This window comes from Cricetulus griseus, chromosome 10 (genome assembly GCF_003668045.3).
Source record: "Cricetulus griseus strain 17A/GY chromosome 10, alternate assembly CriGri-PICRH-1.0, whole genome shotgun sequence".
NCBI lineage: Eukaryota > Metazoa > Chordata > Mammalia > Rodentia > Cricetidae > Cricetulus > Cricetulus griseus.
The window spans coordinates 20,941,702-20,957,242 of NC_048603.1; the positions used below are offsets into that span (position 1 = coordinate 20,941,702).

Here is a 15,541-nt window from a genome sequence, read left to right on the forward strand (position 1 = left end):
GTTTACTAGCCATTTCAAACACACTACATTTCAAAGACATCCTTGATTCAAAAATCTCAGTTCTCTCTTGACCTCAAAGACCCTTCTCTCCTCTTACAACTTATGCAAGTGGAATCCTACTCTTTCAATTTCATAGATCCAAGTTTATGACCCTAACCTTAACCTCCTTGCTTTTCACACACAAGCTAGTAGGAAACTAATTCTACTGACAAACGATTTTAAGATTCAACCTTCTTGTCATCCCCAATGCTAGTGACATCTGGAATGAAACCATTTTTCACCTTCATGGATTGTGAATCCTCCAGTTTAATTCTTCCTCTTCTTGGCTGTTGTTACTGGCTACTGTTGACACGGCAAAGGGATCATTTGCAATGTGAAGTCAGACCATGCTCCCCCTTTCCCTTGTAAATAGTCTCTAAACTGCACTACCAATGAAAATGAAGAGCTACACTCCCATCACTTAACTGACTTTGTGTTCTACTCTTTGGCCTCTCACTGCCCCCTTTCCAGCCATCCTAGGTTCATTATCAACTTATAAAATGAAGTCCTTTGCCATCCCAGAACCATTGCACTCACTATGATTCTGCTGAGAAGTCTCCGGCTAAACCAGTTCTCTGTCATACTTCAGCTGCCCTAAGCAGGGTGACCTTTACAAACCATTTGAATATGCATTCCCACCACCAACTGTCTGCATGTTTTTTCCTACTTGTTTCTGCATAGCCCTACCCCATCCAATGCAGGTCACATAGTTTTGTTTATTATTTAGCTTGAGTGACTGGAGCAAGCGTTCCATGGGACTGAACAGGGACATAGAACAGGACGCATGGCTGTATCTTTCTTTGTTTATTTCCTGCCCTCTCCGTGACCTTAAATCATAGACTTCTCTACACATTGCTCACAAATACAAAGGGCTTTCTAAGTCTGGAGCACTTAGGTGGCACCTTGAAGAATGAGGAACATTTCTGCCAGATGAACTATCAAAGGTAGAATGAACTGCACACTGTTAAAATGAAGGAGGGGTGTGTGTGTGTGTGTGTGTGTGTGTGTGTGTGTGTGTGTGTGTGAGAGAGAGAGAGAGAGAGAGAGAGAGAGAGAGAGAGAGAGAGAGAGAGAGAGAGAGGCAGACAGAGACAGAGACAGAGACATGCATGTCCTCAAGCTGCAATGTTGTCTCAGCACCTAGGACAGCACCCAGCCATGGTAAGTGGTCCCTAGAGGTCTATAACACAAAGCTGCAATCTGCAATTCATCCCCCAGGAGTTTACAAGTTCTGACATTAGGACCCTCACGAATGCAAATACCATGCTGACAGTCTAAGCTCCAGGTAAAAGAAATTACAGAATATTCTAGCCAAGTCTGGGTCAGGTTTCCAGTATTACACAAGTGGTTATTTTACAAGTGACAGTAATGTGAAAGGGTAGTCCTTAGATAAACAATAATTCTCCATTGTTATTCAAACCAAGTCAAATCAGATGGCAGCAGCAGGAGGCACAGCCTGCAACAGCCCATTTTCTCCAGCTTTCCTTAAGAAGCTGTGATTTCTCCGGAATGCAGCGATTTATCCAAGCTGACTTTTTCTCCAAACTTGCCAAGCTTGGGGAGACATTGCCACTTTTGCTTTGTGCTCGGCTCATCAAAAAACCAAGTTGCTTTTTCAAGCCCGGTCCCTGTGATGGCAACACAGGGTCCCTTGCCCTAGAAGCTGCACTTGTGCTTTGTCTTAGAAATTGCTACATTTTCTTCTTGCAAGGGGTCATTTGCTACACTGGACAGTGACCTTGCCCTGCAGCTCTCCCCAGCTCCTCAAGGAGATCACAGGCCATTTCATTCCATCATAGAGTTATTTTATTACTCCCCCAAGCCTGCAAACCAAATGACATTTGAGGCTCAAATCATTGCTCAGCAAAGAAAATCAGTAGAAGGTGCCAAGTCACGGAAGGGTGTGCTACCAGTGCCTGTGTCTGCTATTGCAGCTTTCTCTGCCTTCCCTGTATAAGCCACATTCTTTTTTGCCTTCCTCCCAAAGAAAATAGCGTTCAGGTCGATTTGCCCTAAGGATAAGGAGAGGGTATTTTAAGGGGCGGGAGAACAGTGTGGGATTTATTGAATACTTGCTGTGTGACAAGCACCGTGCAAGCGTCATTTCACTTAACCCTCCCCATGGCTCTCTGGAGGTAAATCTTAACCCCCCTATTTAAAGATGCAGAAACCAAAACTGAGTAAAATGAAGCTTCTTGCTCAAGGACACACAGCTAGTAAATGGCAATCAGGCATTCTGTGCCCCTCTGCACTTTCAAGGAGCATCATCTGGGGACAGGAAGAACACAAAGTCTAAGACAGAGGAGAAAGCCCTCCTTGATAGAGAAGCTGGTACCAAAAACATAGAAGCACAGGGCAAGGTGGGAGAACAGCCCTGTCTGCAGCTGTCAGAGGCGAATGGCAGCTAACTATTAATCTGAGAAAAGAGATCACGTTTCCCTTCCTTTTTCCCTCCCACTCTTTCTTTTCTCTATCTTCTTCTTTTCCTCCTGTCCCTCCTCTCTGAGATCTGTTCCCTCCCGTTTCCTCTAATGCTCAATTCTGTGTTTGAACTTTCTCAACATCAGACAGTGGTAGTCAAGAAGGCAGTTCTTTAAGAAAGACCTTATAGCTTAACATTTCCCTTCTGGTTTTAGCTCACTGTCTCAGAGACTCAGTAAATGTGTAGATTTACAGAAAACCTTGAGCACCTACTGTTCACTGCATAGGAAATGTCTGCTGTGTTTGAAGATAGTTCACCTAAATTGCTAGCTGTCTTCCTAGCTAAATCAAAAGGAAAACTATTTTCTCCCCAAATTTTGGCTTTGCTTCTGATCTATAGTATAACCCAAGCATGAAATATATGCATAAGCATGTTTCATATGATTAAAATGAAAGACCTGAAACCCAGCCACAGGTAGATTCACCTTCACCAAGGCATGATCTGGCTAGCATAGTAGAGCCAGAGGACTGGCTAGCAATAGTCTTATGAGCTATGCAAGCTTTTTTGGATGTTGAGACACCACCTGGCCTCATATTCTTTATCTATATAATAGAGACAGTAGATTTTCTCTTTTTTTGCAGATTCTTTTTATTTCAATTAGAAACAAGATTGTTTTACATGACAAACCCAGTTCCCCCTCCTTTTCCTCCTCCCCTAACGTCCCCCACCCTGCAACTAAAACCCTACCTGTCACATATCCTTTCTGCTCCCAAGACAGTAGATTTTCAACTCACTGCCTCAAAAGGAGCTAGACATTGTTTAAACTAAGCATATGAATGAGGACCCTGAAAAGCAGCCGAATTCTGAACACAGCTCCCTTTGCATTGGGGAATCCACTTGAATTCCTAAGACGAGGCAACAAGGAAGTGTCTTCAAGGTGCTTCATTCAAAACCCAAGTTAGCAGAGAATGACGCTAAACCTCAAATGCCTAAAACCAAAAGCCTATCAGAGATAAGACTCCCAGCCTGGTGCTCAGTCACTATTGCCATGTGCTCCAAAGCTTTGGAACTTGACATGGGAGATGTATGACACCAGGGTGGATCTGTATGGAAACCATGAGCCCTCATACCCATGTGTTGATGTGCTCAACACTCTGATTGTGTTACGAAGCCTTCGGTGGGAGCAGCAGAGTGGGTTTGATAGCTGTGAACCAAGTAAGAAGCGGTACATGGCGCCCCCAAACACTGTGTTCCACGGCCTCTGAGAGAGACATGGACACCAGGCAGTATGTCTCGTGCAGTATTTTATCTCTATAGTCTCTATAGAGCTGTGCATACAACTGTGTCTATTCAAATGGACTGGCTAGCTTTAATTAGTCTGCCTTTGATTCTGGGGAACTTTACTTACCGTGATCAGCTTATTCCCCACTGCCTCATTCCCACATTAAAAACCCATTTTCAAGGTTTAGCTCAATTATCTGGGTTGAACGGCTGATAGGGAACTGTTTCAAATAATAGAGTCAGGCAGATAATTGGAATGATTTTTCACGACTGAGATAAGGAGTGGAATAAGGAGGCCTTCCGAGCATGGGGTAGGATTCATCTCATAATTTTCATATGAAAAAAATCTTCCTGTTGGGTACAAAGAAACAACTGACATCCAAAGTCATGGAGCTTGCTCCCGCTTGCCCAAGAAGGTATAAATTTAGACAGAAAAATGGATCCTAACTGAACAGAGAAGTACAGCATAGGGAATGGAAATTAATTATGTACTCTTTCCCTCCTTATTAGTTTAAGTAAGGAAGCATCCATTGCCGAGCAAAAGACAAGAAGAGAAACTTTTCTAAAATTGTGTTCAGGTTTGCACCAAGTCTCCTCTAGGCTCTCCCTCCCACCTAGCTGTCAGCCATTCAGCTGACCTACTGCATCTAGCCAAGATAATTCCCTCGTATCCTTGTATGCACAGCTCTGTCCCCAGCCACCATCCTCTGAGCATGCTTTTTACTCTTTGTCTAAATCACCTTGTTCCTATTTCCCATCTAGTAATCTTCATCAAATGCTTCCCTTGAGCAGGCCTCCTTGTGTCCCATGGGAAATGGAGGGCTCACACCTGATTCAAGCATGCTTTTGGCTGTCTCTTCCTTATAACACTGATCATTCTCCATTTTCAGAAGTTAGCTATGTATGAATAGCAGCAGCCACTGGGTGTCTCTTGGTTGTCACATCAACCTACTATGATTGATACTCCCATCTCTGTTTTTATAGCTAAGGAAACTGAAGCTTAGAGAGGCAAAGGAAATTCTTCAAGGTCGTTCAGCTGGTGCTTGGTGAAGCTATGACTGGAGCTCAAGTTCAGTGTCAGGCTATAAACACCTCTCTGTTTTCCCTGAGAGGAAGCAAGGTCTATTCTCAACCCAAGAAAACCACCCATGCTCAAGAAGCACTTGATGAAAACTTATGAAGGATGCGTGCATATCTGACCATTTGGGTTATGAGCAACTTCACTATTTATAAATGTGCAACAAGACACCATCCCCAGGATGACACCAACTCAAGCTTCCATGCCCATGTGTTGAAGTAGAAAGCCCTGCCTGAGTCACTCCCCAGTACCATTCTCTCTTGTTTCTCAATAATAATGATACCGTGATCTGCTTTGATCAGTTCCCCTAGAACTACAGGTGCATTGTGTGATCTACATTCTGAGTTCTACACAATAAAACATTGGCAACAAGAGCATGAACAGACTGTCATTATCCATTCCTCAATAGTATCTTTCTCACTGTTCACCCGCCAAACTGTGAGCAGGCCAGTAATGCTTTTCCTTTTTTGGCCTTATAACAGAAGCACACTCAGTATTGGGTGTCAACTTTTTGTCTCAATGAAAATGGGTTAGACACTATGATAGCATGTTGCTCAGAGACATCTCCCTGATGAGTCCAGCACATGCCTACTGATTGTTCAAACTGCATGCACAGAGCAGATTAGTAGGGGACCTTTTGAATTACTGCCAGTGATACAGACTCCATGTCCAGACGAGTCTTCATAACTTCCTGGTGTTTGCCTGGAACCTCTATACAAATGGGGCCAGAGGACTGTGTGTTTGAGACTATTCCAGGCTCCTAGGCTCAAATGCTTACTCAAAAATATCCCCAAACAAAAAACAAAACAAAACATATGGTCTTCCACTATCACATAACAAGATGGGAAAATGAAATAACTGCCCTTTAGTTTGTAAGGCATCCTCTGAGAAATTACCTGTGTTAGTTTCCTTTCTGGCCAAAGCAATTTGCATAGCCACATCAGTTCACTCTACAGGTAAGGAAGAAAGTTGTAGAATATCCACAGTCAGTCTTATTTCCATCTGTGCCTTACCAAGCTGTAGAATACCTTGAGTGACATCAATACAATATCTTCAAAGATTTTTGAGGGTTTTGGCTTTTGTCACAGTACAAGGTGAAAGCATGGCCTACAGAGGTAAAACATGAGGCACATATAACTGACCCTGAAGGGCTTGGATCTCCAGCAAAGACATAAAGCTCAAGATAGTTTATGGGTATCTAAGCAACGCTGAAGATGACAGCCAGTAAAAGCCCACTGCAGATATTTAGAACTCCTTCACTTTTGCCCTATATGTCAATTATAGTTTCTAATCTCATACAAGAGAACAGAGAGTTTAAGTTTCTATTTCCTGGCTTTTCCTCACCTATGGGTAGTGTTGTAATTTAAGAAAAGGGGCATGCAAGAGAAAGATGCCATGCGGCAGGGTTCAAGTAGAGTTTTTTAAAATTATTATTCAGGAAAGGGATAATAAAAAGAGGAAAGGGAAGTGGGGGAGACCAGCCTCTGGAGACAGGAGCAGCAGGAGAGAGGAGAAAGGAAAGAGGGGAAGAGAGAGGAAAGAGGGAGGAGAGAGAGAGCAGGAGGGGATAGGGAGAGCGAGAATGGGAGAGAGAGAAGGAAACTAAGAGGGGGACAGGGAGAGAGGGAGGGAGAGAGGGAGAGAAAGGTGGGAGGTGGGCAGGGCCCTTTTAAAAGGGAACACAGTGAATATGCACAGGTGGTGCTCTTAGTGGCTGCAGCTGAGGGTGAATCCTGTCAGAACCCCAAGTATAGGCCAGGGCATATGCCTGAAAGCTAACAGGTAGACTGTACCCTTAAGAAAGAAAATCAACTATTTATTGATCTCTAAGTGGAAGGTGGTCACAGTCCATCTGGTAGGATTCAATAAAATCACAGGTTTGAAATTTTTAATCAAGATCAATGGAAGGGTTTTTTTTTTTTTTTCGAGGATTCAAGAAAACCTTTTGAAGGGAAACCCTATGTTATTGACAGTGATTATGTTATATTACGTTAAATAATTTGTTGACAATATTTGTGCAATTGTTCTTTTGGGAACTCAGGAACCTGAGGGACATTTGCTGTTACTAAAGAGGAAGAAGAAGACACCATAAAGATAGACAAGGCCTAGGCCACATGGGCCCTGACGTGCCATGGCAAACACTTTGAATATTAAGTTTGTTGGATATCTCAGGATCCTGGTGTTTAATTTCACTCTAGTCTAGAAATTAAAAAGTGAGTCCCAGAGACATTAATTGGTCTGTTCAAACACTATGCTAATAACTCAGAAGCCATGATGAGTCTCAGTTCTACTAGATTGAAAAAGAGACTATATTGTCAACCTTGTGAAAACTCATATTCTTGAGCTAAAGGAAATGAATGGCCGCCGAACAGAAGATGGAATTAAGATGGGAATATGGAACCTGAAATGTTCTAGGAGACTGGGAAGCAGAGGAGGGAAGAGAAACTGCAGCTGAGATGTAATCTATGAGAGAAGAATAAATAAAATTTAAAATGTCTACAGAAACTTAACACACACACACACACACACACACACACACACACACACACACACACACACACACACACCTGTAAAATATAAAGTATTTGGGTCTCTACAATACTATAACAGAATCATTTGAACTGGAGTTAAGGCAGTGTACATATCTTATCCCAGTACAGGTATAACTCCCTGGGTACTGTCCCCTGTGAAGTCAGTGAGCAGCAGAGCTCAATGAGCGGCATTTAATATCATGACATGGTCGTGAAATGGTATGATCAAGGCAAGCAGAGCAACCACTCTAGCAAGGCCTTTGGATGAATTCACAAAAATTGGAGACAGAGCAAGAAATGGTTGAGGGAAAGGGTCACTGTTCTGTTGTCTATAAAATTCCTTTTAATACCAGGTAGAATATAAGATTTGTCCAGCTAAACCATATCTGAAATTTTGACTCACAAAGTGGCCTAAAACATTAAACTGGTTGTAGACATACAACTTTAGAGGATGGTTGTGACACAGCCAAAACAACTATCACAAATACCTACAGGGTTTAGAACAAATGGAATATGACCGTAAGTGGGAGGAAATGTTGAAGAGTGTGGTAAAGCAGAGAATCCTAAATCAGTCAGTTGCCAATTGTCTTTTTTTCATATCAAAATTTGGGCCTTATATTGTTATGTCTCCCCACTTTTCAGTTTTTGCATATTTATGTGAGATCTTTAGATGTTGATATGTTTTTACAAATTGTAAAAAAGTATACACCCCAGGTGAAAAAATTGTCCTGTGGCCTCTGATACTGAGCCCAGAGTCAGGTTATATATAAAAGGCTCTTCGGTGACCCAACTCTGTCTTGCCTTCTCTCTTCCTTCTTCATCTAGCCTTACTTTTTCCATCATGAAGGTAGGACCAATATCTGAATGCATTTCTGATTTCATGTGTAGTCTTTACTATTGGAAAAATTTCCTGTAAGTTTCTGGGACGTGGGGACATATATATTGTATTGTCTCCTGTTCATCTGTATCCAACAGAGGATTTACTTTCTGATGTGGGTTCAGTAAATATTCATTGTGGGATTAAAAGGGCATCTAAATTTGCAGCACACTCGAAGTTATTGCTTCCCCAAGGAGGCCCTTTGGAACTGAAGCCATAAATCTAAGTGGCATGTACAGTGATTAGAACTGATGGGTGTATCAAATTGGGGGGCATGCTGCCCAATCCCTGGGTAATACTGGCTCCGTTGCAAGCCAAGGCAAGTATCAAAAGTGATATTGAAAGGATGCCCTAGAATATGAAAAGAGATTCCAGCTCTCAGAGACTTAATAATGCACAGCCTTGCACACCAGCCTCCCCCATATGTAAAATATGTCATGGGACTATTCATATTTTAGATCTTAGTTCATGCATATTCATTTCTTGTATGAAGCATTCCCTGATGCAGTGGCCCCTTCCCCTCATGCAGGGCCCATATTCATGACATCTACGCTCAAGTCGCACCCTCTGTGTCTGTCTTTACATAGCGTCATGTTCTGATCTCAGCCATCTCTTCCCTTTCTTCTTCAGATGGCCAAGTTGTCCCGTGGTACCTATTTGGTGACTGGGAAGCTGAGAAGTTCATTCAGTTTCACTTGTGCCCAGGACCCCGAGGGTGTGTGTAGGAAGTCTGGGGACCTCTCTGTCTCGGTGCAAACCCAGGACTTCTCTGCGGATCTCTTTAGTGCTTGGATATTTTACATGGTGGCGCCTGGCTCTAAGAGTCTTCTGAAAATGAGGCCCCCAAATTGGGAAAACAACTTCCCCGCCTAACACTGATCAATGTGCAGGGACCAGCCTTATCTTAATGAGAGATGACAGAGACCTGAGTTTCATTTCACTGGAATTGTGCCAATTGTTCTCTGATCTCTGATCTGTTGCCACATAAGTATTTCCATATTGTATATTAGCCTATGGACAATTAGCCAATGGGAAGTGATAAGCAATATTCTGTATTATCCTATGAACAATTAGTAGCCAATAAGCAGGTGACTGATCTGAGGGATCCCGTGCCAACCAGGTGCATCGCAAGTAGGCTATAGCACCACAATCAGGAAGACCGTGGAGGAGGCGCATTCAGTGATTAGGACCGGAAGTGGTGGCAGCTGTAATTAAGAGCAGATGTAATGGATCCTACTAATATTAAGCAGACAAAACCAACCAAGTGTGGGATATATAGATCAAGTAGAGTCAAGGGCAAACTCTAGGTAGGAAACTTTGAGATGGCAGATTCAGGGGGTGGGGTAAAGACAAGGAACAGCAAGTATCAGTCACTAAGGCAAAGCCTGAGACACTGTATTCTGCTGCGGGCCTTTTCCTAACTGAAAAAGACAGGTGTGTGTGTCAATGCACACACACACACACACACACACACACACACACACGTGTGAGTATAATTGGTCAATATAAATGAAAAAGAACTGAAATATTAGCACTTGGGATTTAGCTTTCCTTAAGATCAGTTCCTCTTTCTTATCCATTTGTTTAGTTAGAGAAGAGAGAATTGGAGAAACAAATGGGATATGTTTTCTAATTCCATCTCACAGTGCCCATTTATTATGTAACAGAGTGTATGCTTTCTATCCTGGAGAGGTTCAGTAAGTGTTGTAATTCTAGAAAAGCAGTACGCATAAGAGGAAGACACCAGACAACAGGGTAAAAGCAGAGGTGCTTTTTATTAGGGAAAGGGATCATAAAAGGGGGAAAGGGGAAGGGGGGAGACTGGCCTCTGGGGACAGGAGCAGCAGGAGAAAGGAAAGAGGGGCAGAGAGAGAGAGAGAGAGAGAGAGAGAGAGAGAGAGAGGAGGGGGGAAATATACACACACAGAGAGAGGGGGCACACATAGAGAAAGAGAGAGAGAGGGAGAGAGAAAGAGAAAGAAAGAAAAAAGAAAGACAGAAAGAAAGAAAGAAAGAAAGAAAGAAAGAAAGAAAGAGAAAGAGAAGGGGAACAGAGAGAGAGAGAGAAAGAGAAAGGAGAGAGGGGAACAGATGTTCTTAGTGGCTGCAGCTGAGGGTGTATCCTGTCAGAATCCCAAGGACAGGCCAGGACAGATGCCTGAATACTAACAGTTAGGACTTACATGTTAATGTCCTTAAAGCTGGTGAGGATGGAAGCTAGTGTGTTATATGGTTACTACCATTCTGGTTTGGCTGGAATTTCACTGCCAATGCTGGACTCTGAGGGAGCGAGTGGAGCCACCTTCCATAAATTAGACAGGAAGTGCATGCCCCCTCCGTTAGGCAACATCCTGAAATACACCTCCACCTTCCCGTACCTTCAGGTAAATGAAATGGTGGCAACAGTTTAGTTTTTCTGTTTTTGCCGCCTCTTTAGTCTCATGCACTGGGTGGATGTGCAGAAGCTCCAAGGCTAACTGGTTACCAGAAAGTAGACGGATTGGTGACTGGAGAGATGACTCAGCAGTTAAGAGCACACAACACTCGGTTCTTGCAAAGCACCCGAGTTCCATTTCCAGCAACCACATCAGGTGGTTCACAAACTACAACTCTAGATCTCTAGACACACAGATCACCAATGTCTTCTTCTGGTCTCCATAGGTACCGCAGACACCTCACCTCTCTCTCTCTCTCTCTCTCTCTCTCTCTCTCTCTCTCTCTCTCTCTCTCTCTCTCTCTCACACACACACACACACACACACACACACAAAAGTCTTTAAATAGAAAGAAGATGGTTTAGATTTAGGAAGACCAAGTGGCCATATGACTGACGAAAACATACAAAATTCTGATACATTTTTATTAACTTTGAAAATTTTAGACACACGTGCAATGTAACCATGATCATATGCTCCCCCAATTTTCTCTATAACTCCTCCCAGACACGCCCCCACCTTCCCACTCTCAAACTTTATGTCTTCTTCTAGTTTTTAAAGTTCAAAGTATCCAGTTTGTGCTGCACACCTACTCATGGGTGTGGGGCATCTACTGGAGTGTGGTCAACATCCCAGAGGCTACACTCTTAAAAAGAACAACAACAACAACAAAAAAAAAACAACTCTGTCTTCCCTAGAGGCCATCCATGGACAACTATCAATAGTTCCTCAATGGGGGTGGCTCATGAGCCCTCCCTTTATTATGGAATAAGACTCTTAAATTTTTTTATAGTGTTCTTATTAACCCAAATGTGAGATCCAAGTCTTAAAATTTCTAAATCCAGAATGCCTTGTGTCCAGTCTTAGGAAAAATTTGAGGGAGTTAACTTGGCCCAGATGAACTTCTTGTGTATAAAATAAGGGTCTCTTTAAAAAGGAGAGAGAGCTGCTGTGGAGGTTTTGTGGATTAGAAGGCCTCATGAGTTTCTGATGTGTGTTACTAGTGGTATCTATAGTAACAAGAGCACAACACAATGTCATATGTAACTTACCCACTCCAAACACTTAACAGTTTCTACTCAGGTCCTACTGTGAGTCAGACATGGAGCTCGGCACTGGTCATAAAGTGAAGATAATCCGGTCTTCAGGGAAGTCATTACAGCTTGCTCGTTCTTCTGTTCCCTTTGGTCCATTCAGAGGACTGGCTTGCATCTCTGAGGTGCCTTCTGAAAGCAGCTCTCTCAGCATGGGAGAGATCACAGAACCTCTGCCCACAAGGGGTTGGAACATTAACTCATTAGTGCAACCTGTGTATTATTATTATTATTATTATTAATTATTATTATTGCCTCTGGAGGTTCAATACTAGGAAACATGGTGTTCTGGACAGTTTGCTTCAGAGGGCCTTTACTAGGAAATTATGATATTCTAAAAGTCTTCTGGATTATTTTACTTAGTAAATCTTATTTTACCATTGAGTGCAGCCACTAGCTAACTAAAGAAGAGTTGCACAAAGCTCTCCCTTAATTTCCTCATCCATCATCAATACTGGTTTATCTCTCCTGGTACCTTGTAAACATCATGATTGGGTGGTGTAAGTGTTTACATAGTGGAACCATGTGGTTATAACACTCTTCAATTTTTCTGTGATTATACAGGTGTGGATATTTGATGGGATAAGCTGAAGATTTAGGATCCAAAGACCACGTCTTGATGCTGTAGACTTCTTCTGTGCCTGTGTGATCATGATGTGGATAAGAGTAGTAATAGCATCCTCGTATAATACCCAAATCTTATTTACAGTGAACATTTTAAAGGCAAAGCGGTTGAATTCAAGCTTGCCTAAACTATGTTCTACTTATCAGACTTGGATAAATTAATTCATTTATCAGACTCTTGGTTTCCTCATAAATCAAATGGAGATGATAATCAGAGCTATGTCACAGGGCTGTTTGCAGAGATTAAATTATATAACTGCATAGATATTGCTTATTGCCCTATCTGGCGCACATCACATGTAATCGGTAGCTATTCGTATTATTATTGCTGCTGTGTGGCTCCGTTGGTGTTGAAATAACACAGCAATGATTATACTCTCCACAAGTTAGAAAAACAGTTTGAAAACCAAGACTATAATGAGCACACAAATGACGATAGCTCACTCAGTCCCCAAATGCACTGTATCTGAGCAAATGGAAATGAAATAAAAATGGTTCAACTGTAATGAACACTGAAATGAATACCGTGGAATTACAATGTAGGACTGAAATGAGGCCTTCAGTTCATCCAGTGCAGAAATATGGTTTAGAAGTACAGCAGACACAGGGTGCCCAAGTGACTGATCCCCTCTTCCTCCACCAGCTGTATTCTGTTTAGTCTACTCATTGCAGAGTCCAAACTGAATTTGTATTGAAAATTTAAATCATTTCATGTAGCAACACCTAAAGAATCTTGATTACTTCAAAGACATTGCTGACTCAGAAGACACATGGAAAAACAAGGTTTGAAAACATGCTGTTAAAACATTAATAAAACTGAGTTATTTTTAATTACCCCCAATCCTACATGTTCTAGTAAACGACAATGAAAGTGTCAGTTTCTCCAGGAAAGTCTGCACATTTCAAAGGAAGCACACATCTGTGAGTGTAGATATAAAGAAATCCTGTTTCTGCCCTCAACATTGCTGTGAGGGTCACCGGGTCACCAGAAATGTTCCCCCATGTTATCTGTAGCTTTTGCTAACCTACAGCCTTGTAGAGTACAATTCCCTTCATTATTATCCTCTCAAACTGCTTTGTTTCTATGATGGTGGATGTCCTTCTGTATGTATGCTTCTTTTATTGGTTGATGAGTAAAACATTGCTTGGCCAGTAGCCAAGCAGGGAGATAGACAGGGCGATCAGACCAGGAGAAGGCTGGGGAGAGGAAGGCAGAGAAGAGGCCTCGAAGAGATGCCATCACGCTGAAGGAGTAACATGCCTGATTACATGTAAACCACAGCCCCATAGCAATACATAGATTAATAGAAATGGATTAATAATTAAGAGAGAACTAGCCAGTAAGGAGCCTAGCCATTGGCCAAACAGTTTTATAATTAATAGAAGCCTCTGCGTATTTATTTGGGACTAAGGGTGGCAGGCAAAACAGAAACTTTCATCTACATTTGTGTTGTGGCATTTTAATAGAAAGAACAGCTTCATATACTAGCTCAGGTTAATTTCTTTATATTTCTAGAGTCTTTTCCCCTACCACACAGGCAGGAGAATGGCTCTGAAAACTCACAACATTCATGAGTGGCAGTTATTAACCCTTGAGAATATGCAGTGAAGATTTCACTTTTTAATTCCTAATGAGGGCTGATGAAATGCATAGCAAAGGTATGGAAAACCAAGCTGGCCTAACGAATGCCCATAGTCTTGCTTGTTCAGTGATATTTTTATCTTGTTCTTTTAAGCTGAAAAAATTCCCGTACTTCTTCAAAAGAGTACAAGCGTTCCGGCTTTGTGCATCCCCATAGCCACCTGGTCCGGTGGGAGAGCGGCATGGTATCCTTAGCATGTGACTACCTTTTCTCCTTAAGAATCTTTGGAATTTTCTCTGTAAGAATCTAAAATTACACCTTTTCATGACAGAGTGTGTTTGCTTTAACCTAAGAAACTTAAAGGTCACTCTTCTGTGGTCATATGGCTAGCAAGCAGCAGCCTGGGATTAGCAGCCAGGTTTAGTCATGATTCCTTTCCCGTAACAGAGGCTGGCATACCTTTTCTAAGTGGAGCAAGATGATAAATATTTGAGAATATTGTGTGCCTTTACAACCTCTGCTAAACTCTCTTTGGTTATAGTGTGAAATCACCACAGACAATGTGTCAGTGATTCACCTGTCTGTGTTCCATTAAAATTTTATTATGGACACATATCTGAATACAAAATATTTGTATATCAAAATATCCCTTGTAGGGAAATATCCACACCCCCATCTGTAACCCTGACCATGCCCACTTGGGTGTGGTCACAGGTGCAGACATGAGGGAGGGTAGGACTACGTCTGGGGTGCCGACCTCAGCTTGCTCTCTCTTGCTTCCAGTTGGGTCACAGAGAGAGCCTGGGTGGATCCTTGGAGCAGATGTTGCAGTGGTCATCTGTTTCTTGTGTAAGTGCCTTCTCCCCAAGTAAAATTATATTAAGCTATATTGAGCCTAGTCTTGTAAATCTTGATCCATACATCCATAGTCTTTCATTTATTTCAACCATATAAAATATATATGGTTTCTAAATCAAACACTACAAGTAGCAGTGATAATTAAATACAAGGAGTCAGCCTCCTGGGAAGCATAGTTGGGAAGGAAAACCCCTACTGAGGTTATCGTGCACTGTTTGGGAGAATTAGGTATAAACAAAGAGTGATAAATGGATGCAAATGAGATTAATGTAGTCTTAACAACTACTTTAATGTTTCCCCAAGATGTAGAGTTTATTTTTTGATTGTTTTAAATTGATCTCAGTATCCATTTTTTGTTTGTTTTTGGAGACAGGATTTCTCTGTGTAACTTTGGAGCCTGTCCTGGCACTCACTCTGGAGACCAGGCTGGCCTCGAACTCACAGAGATCTGCCTGTCTCTGCCTCCCGAGTGCTGGGATTAAAGGCATGCGCCACCCAGCTCAGTATCTTTTTTTCTATTCTCTTCATTCAAATGAAGAAGAGAAGTGATGGACAAGTCTCAATGGTTTCTGTAAACTCACAAAAGTAGTGAAGACAAGGAACCAAATAAATGAAACCAAAGATCCTGAATGTAGCCAGAGAATGCCCTGTGTTATGTGGCCATCTGAAAGAGGGAAGCTCACAAAGCCAGCAGTCGAACATGGGAGGGCTTGGCTGGT

General features: G+C 42.1%; 1 long non-coding RNA gene across 1 annotated transcript in view; it reads left to right on the forward strand.

Annotated features, from left to right (window-relative positions):
• LOC107977627 overlaps window positions 1-15,541 on the forward strand; it is a 60,720-nt gene that overhangs the window by 28,530 nt on the left and 16,649 nt on the right. Inside the window, exons 2-4 of the long non-coding RNA XR_004771275.1 lie at window positions 12,322-13,164; window positions 14,118-14,262; window positions 14,748-14,813. This is a non-coding gene — a long non-coding RNA (uncharacterized LOC107977627). The remainder of the gene's footprint in view (window positions 1-12,321; window positions 13,165-14,117; window positions 14,263-14,747; window positions 14,814-15,541) is intronic.